The 11,211-nt window shown below is 48.9% G+C and overlaps 1 protein-coding gene across 1 annotated transcript in view; it reads left to right on the forward strand.

Annotated features, from left to right (window-relative positions):
- Positions 1 to 11,211, forward strand: part of Lhfpl2 (LHFPL tetraspan subfamily member 2) — a 140,497-nt gene that overhangs the window by 85,497 nt on the left and 43,789 nt on the right. The window lies entirely within an intron of this gene.

Genomic DNA, 11,211 nt, shown 5'->3' on the forward strand with positions numbered 1-11,211 from the left:
ACACACACACACACACACACACACACACACACACACACACACGGCGCTCTTCCTTGGGCTTCCCACCCCTCCCACCCAGAGACCCTGCTGACTGATTTCAAGGCAGGTCCTGGGAACTAGCATGCATGAGATTGAAGTGAAGCGGTGGTGCAGGGGTGGGTGAGAGGCAAGATTACATACAGACTCAGGGTGATTTATCAAGCAGTTCATTAGGGGACAGGCTCCCAGCTTCCTCTAAGTGGGAGGCAGAGAGTCTTCTGTCCCTTTGTTCTTCCTGCCAATATTGGTGCTGTTTCCTTCATGGGGACCTCGGGCTCTGCTCAGACGCGCCCGTCCATAGCTCTGTCTGCCACTGCTAGAGATCAGCATTGCTCCTTCCTTACCAAGGCTGTAGGAACATCACAGGCAGCAGGCGCTTTCCTGTTGCCAAGGGCTAAGGATGCAGAGTAAAAGGGTGGAGTCTGCCTGGCAGGCCTGCCATGCATCATGAGAGTCAGCCCTTGAGAACCCCTTTAATAAGGCCGTGTCCAGCCCACAGAGGAAGAGCTTGTTTGGGGTGTAGCTTACTTTTTAAATGCTGTGATTAGAGACTGTGACCAAGGTAACTTACAAAAGAAATCATTTAAATGAGGGCTTGCTTACAGTTTCAGAGGGTGAATCCATGGCCATTATGGCAGGAGAGGAGCGGCAGGCAGGCAGGCAGGCAGGCAGGCAGGCAGGGCTCTGGAGCAGTAGCCGAGAGGTTCCACATTGGCACAACCATGAAGACAGGGCTGGGGGCATGAGCCAGTGTGCTCACTAGGAATAGTTTTGAAACTTCAAAGTGACAGCAGTGAGTGAATGCTGAGAGAGATGCCACAGATAAAAACTCTTCCAGAGACTTCCCGGCTCAGTTATCGCCAGACACGACATGGCTCTGAACGGCTCCTGCTGCTGACCACCAGGCCCTCTGCAGTTTGAGAGGGACAGCTGAGTCCAGAGATGTCGCTTGTTGAAACCCGTGACTGATATTTTGGAACGGAGAGGAGGAGCTTGTCGAGCTTGGGAAGACACATCACGTTTCTTCTGTCCCTTTTTGCAGTGTTGGCAGATAAAGTTCTGCAGCCCCAGGATCGTCAGTGAGATCCTTTTTAAGGAAACCAGCAAGACAATGACCCAGTTCAGTCCCTCTTCACTTAGAACACTGTGCATGGACCACACAGTACCAGAGATGACTGGAAGCTTTCCATACCATGGCTTAGTAAAAACATGACTCTTAGCATACAGGCAGTGGTCACTGATGTGGGTCATGCTTGCCCATTGCTTAGTATTTGCTGGAATAAAATGAATGCAAAATGGGGGAGGGAGGGTAAAGAAGGAAAGAGTGTGTGTGTGTGTGGGGTCATCTGTGCGGTTTAAAGACCACCTGTCTTAATCAGCTTTGAGCCACTCAGCTTTTCTGGAGAGTCACACAGTCTGTGTGACATACCAGGAGATCATTCACTACTGAGCTGTGTGGTCCTGACCGAGTGCCCTGTGAGATCAGAGAAAGGGGAGGTTTGCGTGGGCCGACATAGAATGAAAAGTACTTACAAACTTTGAAGAGAGACAGACAAAAACTCAAAAAAAAAAAAAAAATAACAACAGTGATGTGTTTGGCTGGTTCTTACAGAAGCTCGGTGAGTGGGGTGGGGCTGGGGAGGGTGGGGGAGAACACCGAGCACGGATGTGACAGCTGTGTGGTTTTACGCCTTAATCCAGCCTCCATCTCAGGTGCTGATGCGCACGGCCTGGCCCGAGCCCACCACAGGCTAAAGTGCCTTATTATCTGACCCAGTGTTAAACATATGGCAGGTCTTTTCCAGAGGGGCTGAGGGTGGTAGTCAGGGGAGATAGAAAAGTGGCTCAGATAACGAATTGATTCTGAGTGCCAACTGTGTCAATGAGTACCACCGTCACTGAGGCATTCTGCAAACTCGCCATGTGTCAAGCCCTTAACTTCTATTTCCTACCATATGGCAGTGAAGAAATAGGTTAACTGCTTCAGGGGCATCTCTCTCTTGTCATTGTTACTATAAAAATGTGCTCTAGGACTGGTGATGTAGCTCAGTGGTCATACTTCAAGGCTCTGGATTCAATCCCTAGCATTGAAAAGAAAGAAAGAAAGAAAGAAAGAAACAAACAAAGAAAATAAGATAGATAAATCAAATGAACAAATAAACAAGGTTTCTAGTCTGCATAACAGATACAAATGTTTCCATAGCTCTGAAGACTGGCAAGCTCATGCTAGGTGGGTGGTAGCATGGACACTTGCCTGTGGCTGCTCTTGCTTCCAAGGTGGGGCCTTGCTGTTGAATCCTTGTTTAGTAGAAGGTGGAGGTGAAGAAAGCTTTGCATTTTTCTTTTCCTTTTCATTAATGTATTCACCTTACATCCTAATCACAGCCCCCTCCCCCATGCTTCCAGAGGCCCTGCCCCACCCCTTCCTCCCTTTCTTCTCTGAGAAGGGGAGGCCCCCTCCTGGATATCACCCCACCCTGGCACATCAAGTCACTGCAGGACTAGGCCTATCTTTTCCCATCAAAGCCAGACAAGTCAGCTCAGTTAGGGGAATGGGAGGCACAGGCAGGCAACGGATTCAGGGACAGCCCCCGCTCCAGTTGTTGGGGGACCCTTATGAAGACCAAGCTGCACATCCACTAGATATGCGCAGAGGGCCTAGGTAGGTCCAGCCCGTGCTGGAGTTTGGGTCACGGAGTTTGGGTTGATGATTCACCCTCTGGGAGCCCCCAAGGGTTACCAGGTTAGTTGACTCTGTTGGTCTTCCTGTGGAGTCCCTATCCCCTTCAGGTCTGCCTGGAGCCATTTTACAAGAGGACAAATCCACATCTGAAGGCAGAGTCCTGTGTGGTCATCCCCACCCCCAGCCCCCAGTTCTGTTTTTCCCTCTATTGTGGAATACTTCACAGACCTGCCCGTCACCCTGATGTAGGGGCCATGCTAACTGTCTCTCTATCGGTACAGCCTTAGTACATGTGCTGCTGAGGCAAGTGCCAGCCCTGCTTCTTGCTTCTGTTGCCTTGGGGATCATTGCACCATTAATTAGGAGGGAATGCCATCATTCAAACCATGGGAGAGGCTGAGTGGCAGGACTACAGACCTGAAGCAGGCTGAGGGTAGGTGGCTCCTGCTCTGAAAGAGTATGTTTGTTGGGGTACACTTGGGAAGACCCTAAGTCTCAGGTTAGGGCTGCATAGAGAATGGATGGCTTCTCCACAGGCCGTCCTCCTCCCAAATGTGTCCCCTCAAGCAGGGGTGACCTCTGCCAGGGCAGGTATGGCTGCTGAGAGAGGAGGTGATGGCGGCTTGATGAGCAACTATAGTCTCCTGTGAGGCAGCCATACACAGTTAGGCAAACCAGGTAGAACAGGCCGTATAAGGCAGACAAGATTGGGGGGCAGCTGGATTAAACTGGAGAGCCTGTGCCCTGTCCACAATGAAGCCACTACTTACCTCCCCAGGGTCACCTGCAAACGTGGGTTTGGGATGGCAAGTGGAAGGCTGTTTTTCAGCCTGAAATCTGAATTTTCATATTGCCTTCTGGTTTTGAATGTTTGCAGCTAACGTAAGCTGTTTTAGTGGGCTAGTGATGTAGGAGCCTCCGACCTGGAACTTCTGGAGAAGCTGAAGTAGACACTGGGATATAAAGGTTGGATAGCAACAAGCGGTAGCCCAGGATAGCAGGTGCATGTTGCTTTGTGGAGCCACATCCTTGACAGCAGCCTCTGTGTGTGTGTGTGTGTGTGTGTGTGTGTGTGTGTGTGTATACCTTGGACTTGCCTCCGTATGCATGCAGAGGGCAGAAGATAATAGCCCCAGTTATTCATGCATAGGTTCCATCCACGTTGAGTTTTTGAGGTAGGTTCTCATTGGCTAGGTGTTCACAGGTGAGGTTAGGTCATTTAGCCAGCAAACTTCAGGAAGGGTTCTAGGGATCAAGCCTGGTTCCATGCTTACACAGTCAGTACTTTATGGACTGCTTATGTCTCGGGCCCATCAGCCCACATCTTGGTGTGCAAATGAATTGCCTCAGAAGCTTGAAAATGTGGACCCTGAGTCCGGAGTTTGGGGTGGGACTGGTGTACTGCAGGATTCTTAGAGCAGCGTGGAAGCTCAGCGAGGAAGTACTGTGATGGAGTAGTGCCCTCTACCGTGAGGAAAGAAATGGCCTCTAGTGCCGCCATCTCTGCTGGTGATGTGAAATCCCCTTAACACACAGAATTCGAGAATGCAAGGTGAGAGGTCTTTAAACTTTACCTCCGCCGTGTTCACATTTAAAAAACAAAATAAAACAAAACAAAACAAACACAGACATAAAGTCTCTCATCATCTGGGAAATTGAGTCTATACCGTTAGGCCTTCCACTTGGGTGGGATCAAGGGACGGTTCACTGGCTGTCCCTTTTTCTGCTGTATTGTGGGGGTGAGAATGTGTGTTGCAAATGTTGGTGCTGTTGCATGCACGTGGCCTTGGCGTCCCTTCAGCGTGGGGTCTGTGGTGGAGGAAAGGGTGGGTGCTGAGGAAATGCTTTGGGCAGAAATCATCATGTTTCCATTCTCTAAGAGCCCTGTTCCTCACCCCCTGCTTGCGCTCAGAAGCCCTGGAAGTCGTGTGCCAGGAAACAATATGATCTTTCTAACTGGGCAAGTAGGAGGAGAAGGACGCAGTGAGCCAGGATGGGCTGGCAACTGATGCCTGAAAATAGGTCGTTTTCCTTATGAATAAACATTTTGGGCGGGGCTTTAAAAATTCTTCCCCATTTTAACCCCTCCTGGACCAACATGGCCTTGAAAGTTAAGGAAGGAGGCTGAGTAGGGCCAGGCAAAGCCAGGTGGGTGTCATGGCAGTCAGATTGAGATAACCATGTGAGCAGACTCTTTGGAGAAAGCTACATGGCCTCCAAGGGAAGGTGACCTCAAATCTGGCCAAGGTCTATGGTAGGAGATGAGCGGGACAAGGGCAGTGTGGCCCAGTGAATGGGAGGGGCAGTTCCTGATTCAGTGGTTCCGGGCTATGGTCTGGTCCAAGGCAGTGGCCAGGGGACCACATCTGTGAGTTAGTGCGCTCTGCTTCTATGAAACATTCTGAGGATGTTTTCGCTGTGTGGCAGTAATGACACTTTTATAATGTTGAGTGTTGTATATTATATTACATTATTGGCAAAAATGTTCAGTTGGACAGAATCTGAATTTTGTAAATATAATGACCAACTAAAAGAAAACACAGCCCTGGGCTAACTGACATTCTTGTAACATTATGGAGTAGACATGACCAAACTTCTAAGAACAAAGGATTCGCTCAGAGCAGACAGTAGAGCAATGAGATGAAAATCTCCTTTGATTGCTTTTAAAGCCTTCTTGGGGATATAGATAGTTTGCAACTTGGGGAACTGAGAAAGCACCCCCCTGGAGGCCAGAGTTCATGTTGGGTCCTAAGATCCCTTGGTTGACAGTGAAGCTCAATCTTGTGCTGTTTAAATGTTTGCAAGTTATTCTGGGGCAAAGGTTACGGGGATGAAACATCTCTGAAAGATGCTTCTCTGGCAATGGTTTGGGCGGGGGAGGGGGCGTATTTTTTTAATCCTTCGAGTGAAGGACTAGGTGTGAATGGTAATGGTAACCGCTGGCTACAGTGTCCTGGTACCCCCTCCCCCACTGAGTTCTCCTCCTCCCTCCTCACCCCTCCCCTCCCCTCACCCCCTCCCCCCCAACCTACATGCAGTTTTTGATTCTTTCTGTCCTCTGTGTTGTCACCTCTGGTCTCCAGGCTGTTTTCAAAGCTTGAAAGGGTTTCTGATGAACTTGAGTTTGAGTGGATGCCCTGTCTAGGTGATCTCATAGGAGGAAGCCCAGCCAGCTACATTTTCGCAGATCTGTGACATCCTGGAAGGACTCTTGCACCTCTGGGGAGAAATGCTTAGGTCCCTCTGAGGGTGTAAGTAGCCAGCCAGATTTTATGACTCTGACACCAGAAGGTTCCCGCCTGTGATTCTAATTGTACCAGAGATATTTATCATGCTATGTCAGACACGGATGCTACCTGTCTTGTGCACATGTAGTATCAGGAATGTGGAGGAACTTGTGGACAACCTGGCCCTGAAGTGTGGGCTCCTGCAGTAATGCAGCCTTGCGATCAACACAATGATAACAATAAGTCTAGCTGGTTCTCAAGAGATCCAGTCGCAACTAAAGCTTGGCCCAGGAGCGAGGCTACAGCCTCCAAAACTTGAAAGGAAGGTCTGGGGCCTGGGAGGGGTCAGCAGAGGAGGGAGGCCGTGACTTTGAAGCCGGTGAGCAGAGCTGGGGTGGCGAGAGCTGGGGTTGCTATCAGGAGCTTGTCCTTCAGTCTGGTGCCTCTCCTCAGCCTCGGCTGTGCCGGGCCTGTGTGGCTGCAGTTGGGCAAGGGCTTACACCATCATCCTCTTCCCCGTCCCCTACATTTGACCACCAGGGACAGTGCCCTGCCCCCTCTGGGAGGTACTGTGAAGAAGAGATAGGATGGAGGGAGTGGGAGAGGAAAGGAGGTTCAAATGGGTTTCCCAGCGTCAGCCATGTCCTTTTCTCTGACAGTTAGTGGTGTGGGGTGTGAGTAGGTGGAAGGGTGGGGCTCAGTGGCTCCTGCCAAATGTGACACGTGGCACATCAATGCGGGACTGTCTCCATGGCATCTTGGCAGGCCCCCGTTCCCTACTGTGTCTCCCCTGTGTCTGAACCCTGTGCTGTGTCCCTGGAGTTCAGATGAAGCCACACTTCCTTTTGTGAGAGCCAAACCATAGAAAGAGAACGGTAACTGTTCTGGGACGTGGCAGGGTGGGTTGCCCTCTTCCCGGGGGCTCTAATAGTCTCACAGACTCGCTCAGCTTGCAGTGAGATAGATGCCTCAGGAGATTGTAACCTGTGTGGTCTCTGTGGTTTTGACAGTGTTTGTCCTTGGGCCTTACCCTGCTCTTCTCTTGCCCAGGTGTGACAGGAATAGAGAGAGTTCCCAGCTCTGCCTTGTGGATAGTGGAAGTACTTCATGGCACCATTTACTGTTCATGAAGTCTCTCACAGCCTGGGTAAAGGAGGCCCTAGGCCTCGGAGGCTAACGCTTAGGCCATTACTTGCCCTAAACATCTGAATCCATTTTTTGTGACATGAATACGGGGAAGACGGGGCCCCATCAAGAGTTCTGCCTTTCCATTCCTAGTTTGCCTCGAATGGTTAAGGGTGCTCAGGAAAAGAAAACTGCAGCAGTCACCGAGAGGTGGGGCGAGTCACCGAGAGGTGGTACAAGTCACTACCGTGGAGGGGTGAGGTTCCGCAGCATGGAATCATAGAGTCATGGCCGTTAGAGTCGTTAGACCCCAACCACACCCTTTCTGATGGATGACCTCCTCGTCCAGGGGGAACTCCCTGAGCAGTCTGACTGGACACCTCCTGCTAGTCTCTGGGTTTCTAGTCTGGCCCTCCCTCCTCCATATATAGCTATTCTCTGGGATGCTTCTGGCTTCCATTGGTAGCCAGGGAGTTCCTGCTGAGCCCAGGCCTGAGGAAACTAGATCCTACAACCTTTGACCTGACAGTCCTTGGCGACTGTGACAGATCCCAGAGTGCTTTGAGTCAGGCGTCTATCCCCACTCCTGCTTTTTAGGCCATGGGCTCCCTGTACCCCAGTTCTTTATCCCATGAATGGGTTGACCATGGCTCCCAGCTTGTCGTCCTTAGAATGACCCCCACTCTCCTGACTCCCCAGAAGGCCATGGCGGCTCCCCACTAGAGTGTTTCTTGACCCATCTCCACTGGCCAGGGGACAGATAGCCACATTGATTCAGTCTCTTTCGTTTGTCCTTTCTATTAAAGCTGTGCTTTAAGATCAGAGGTCTGGGGAGAAGTGATGGACCTGAGCCCTTAAGTTTCCAAGAAGGCCGCTCGCGCTCTGGGAGTGAAAAGAAACATTTTCAGGTGTTAGTGAGGGCTTGACAGAGTCCTTCCCCTCTTTTCAGAGACGATCCTGCAGATTATGGTTTGGGCCCCATGGTTTATTACTTAGCCTGCGTGAGAGAAAATGACAGGCAATGCTTGCTTTCATTCTGCTGAAGAAGGGCCTCTGCCCTTGATTCCAGAGGCCCTGTTCAAGCGTTCCCCTTGTCCCGGTCACGGAGGGCCCCCTCTCCTTCTGTGTACAGATGTCAGGGACTCCACGTTTGCTCTCCTTTTCTCTCACACCCTGTGCCCCACCCTTTACCCCCAGAGGCCACAGCCCAGAGCAAACTCTGCTGCATGTTGCTTATGATTTTTGTCTCGTGTGTATCTGTCACAGGCGTTCTCGGGAAGCGCACCAGGCGGCACTTGGTAGCCATGGTTTGAACAGAGCGTCACAGCGAAGGGTAGTGGTCACTCCCAAAAAGATTCTACTCTTGAGCCATTCCTCTGGTACAGGAAAGCATCAGGAATAGGAAAGATGTCTCCTAGATTCTTTATCTTGACTTAGACCTAAGTGCTTGCTCTGGTCCAGATGTGGGCCTTAAGGTGCTGAGGAGGTGGAGGGCTTCAGTCAGCTTTGCTCATGGGTACAGCTCTGAGGGGGCTTGAAGAAGATACAGGAGGCAAGCCCCGGTGATCAGCTGACACACCATCCAGTCTGCACCAGGATGGATGGCTGGTACCTTGACATGAAGTAATGTGCCCACTTGTCTGTATGTAACAGGCTTTAGTGTTCCTTGTCACTGGCCAGGGGACATTTCTAATCACTGGCCTGCCTTGAGTTTTGTCCCTGTCACTGTTTGGGAAGCAGATGAGATGAACTTGGTGGTAACACATTGACTTGGTTTCCATTAGTAAAACTGGAAGAGAAGCATTAAAGACAGCACTAGCTGTAGAAGAGCCCATTTAACTAACATGGTGATTTTTATCATTGTGTTTTGATAATTATGTATCCATTAAGAACTGCCTTTATTAATTATTAACTAAAATCTGGATGCAGTGCTTTAAGCAATTTAAAGTGTTGTATTGTTTTCAGTTAACCAGAAATCCTGATGTATCTGGACCAAGACCTTAGTTCTGTAATGTCACCAAGGTCCCAGGGTCCTTGTGTCTCTAAAACACCCACCATAGCTAGCACAGGGTTTTTGTTTTCTGAGTCTGAGATGGGCAGTGGGGCCATTGTGGTCCCTGGAGGAACAGGCCAGTGTCAGCACTGACTCCTGTTCTAGTTGAGATTTTCCAGAGGCCCTTTCTCAGCTCTTCCATTGAAGTCCCATGGACTGCCCACCTGCAGAGCAGCTCCAGAGAGCTCAGCTGGGCCTGTCACCATGTCTCCCTAAAACCAAAGCCAAGACAAAGTAAGGCCTCAAATCCAAAGGGCACCAGAAATCCCCAGCATTTGTTGTCTTCAGAACAAATGTTGAAGGCAGAGGTAAAAGCAAACATTGAGAATCCCTGTCTTGATTTCAACTGTTGACATTTCGTTCATTGTTGAAATTTAAATTTTAATTTTTAGAAATAATGCATTTTTTGAGATGTCTTTCATGATTTTTTTTGTACCCCCTGACATTTGTACCTGCACTAAGTTAATTCACTTAGCAGTCTTAGCCGTAGGTTCTTGTGGCAAAGAAGGGGAGAGTAATCAGGTGAGAATCCACGAGTATATGCCAAGAAGTGTCACCTTGAGTCACCAGGCCCTTACTCATGGCTAGTTGTAAAACGGGTGACTATAAGGCTGAGAAAACACCATCGGCAGGCTGGCAACTTTAGGACATTGTTTTTAAGAACAAGTCAGACACAATCATGGCCTTCCAAGAGTAGACTCATTCTTACATGGCCCCCGTCAAAAGCTATGAGGAATATATCCCAAGGTTCCAAACGAGTGTCTGAAGGCTCAGATCATACCAAAACCTACATGGAACTCTGTGTTTTCTTCTCTGTACAGATATATGATGCATTTACTTTACAAATCAGGTACAGGAAAAAGTTAATAATAATGAACAATCAAATAGAACAGTTAGAGGAACATCATAATGGAAATCATGTGAGTGTGCCTTCGGTCTCTTTTTCTCTCAGTATTACATTGTATACATATCAAAAAGGCACCACATACAGTGTATATACGCCAAACAAAGGAAGATCCACTTCCTGGTGGGGAAAGAATAAAGTGGTACACCATTCCATCTACTTGGGATTATTTCTGGAACTTTCCATGTAAGACTTTCAGACCATAACTGACCACAGTTAACTGAAAGCAGACTCCAGGTTAAGGCAAGGACTGTGTTTGCCCATGGGATTCTAAGCAGATCCAGCACTGTCGGCGACCAAGGACGAGTTTGTGTGGTCTAAGTCCTGTGGTCAGTTTGAGGTTCGTGCTATAAAAGTAACAGTAAAGTTTGACGCAGGAGCTTCAGGGCCAGTAACCATGGAGTAGGAAACTTGTAGGGGAGACCCTGACTCAGAACACCTGCTTAGTTGTGGTAGAACTGAGAGCAGATAGTCTTACTACATCAGAGAGCCATGTTAGGAAATGAATAACATGAAAATGGAGTGGGCAGGGAGGTGTCCGTCCGCCTCCCTGTGCCACACACACACACACACACACACACACACACACACACACACGGACTCCTTAGAATGGGCAGTCATGGGTAGCCTTGGCTTCCTGTGGCCCTTCTTAGAAGTTATGTCCATTTACTGAACACATTGAAGAACCAAAATAGCTACCAAAAGACACCAAAATTAGCCTTTGATAGGATTATTAGAGACTGGGTGTGGATTTTTTTCATAACCTTTAATTCAGAGAAGCATACATTTTACAATTCCAAAACATCTTTAAATTATTGCTAAAATTGTTTCTAGTTCTGGCAACCTTGTACACTCAGTGATGTTTAGTTTTATATTGGATTGCCCTTGAATAGTATATTAAAAAACAGCATGTGTGGTAACTTAAGCTGTTCTGGGGAAAGTGACTCTCACTTGAATCAGTTATATGTGTTTTCTTTTCTTCACTAGTAAATTTTGTGGGTTTTGTTTGTTTATTTTTATTTTTGACACTTTTTTTGCAGGTGGGGGGAGGAGATCACTATGGGCTCCTAGTTGTCCTGAAACTCATTGAAACTTACCTGCCTCTGCCTCTGCCTCTGCCTCTGCCTCTGCCTCTGCCTCTGCCTCTGCCTCTGCCTCTGCCTCTCTGCCTCTGCCTCTC

The sequence above is a fragment of the Mus pahari genome, chromosome 11, assembly GCF_900095145.1.
Source record: "Mus pahari chromosome 11, PAHARI_EIJ_v1.1, whole genome shotgun sequence".
Taxonomy (NCBI): domain Eukaryota; kingdom Metazoa; phylum Chordata; class Mammalia; order Rodentia; family Muridae; genus Mus; species Mus pahari.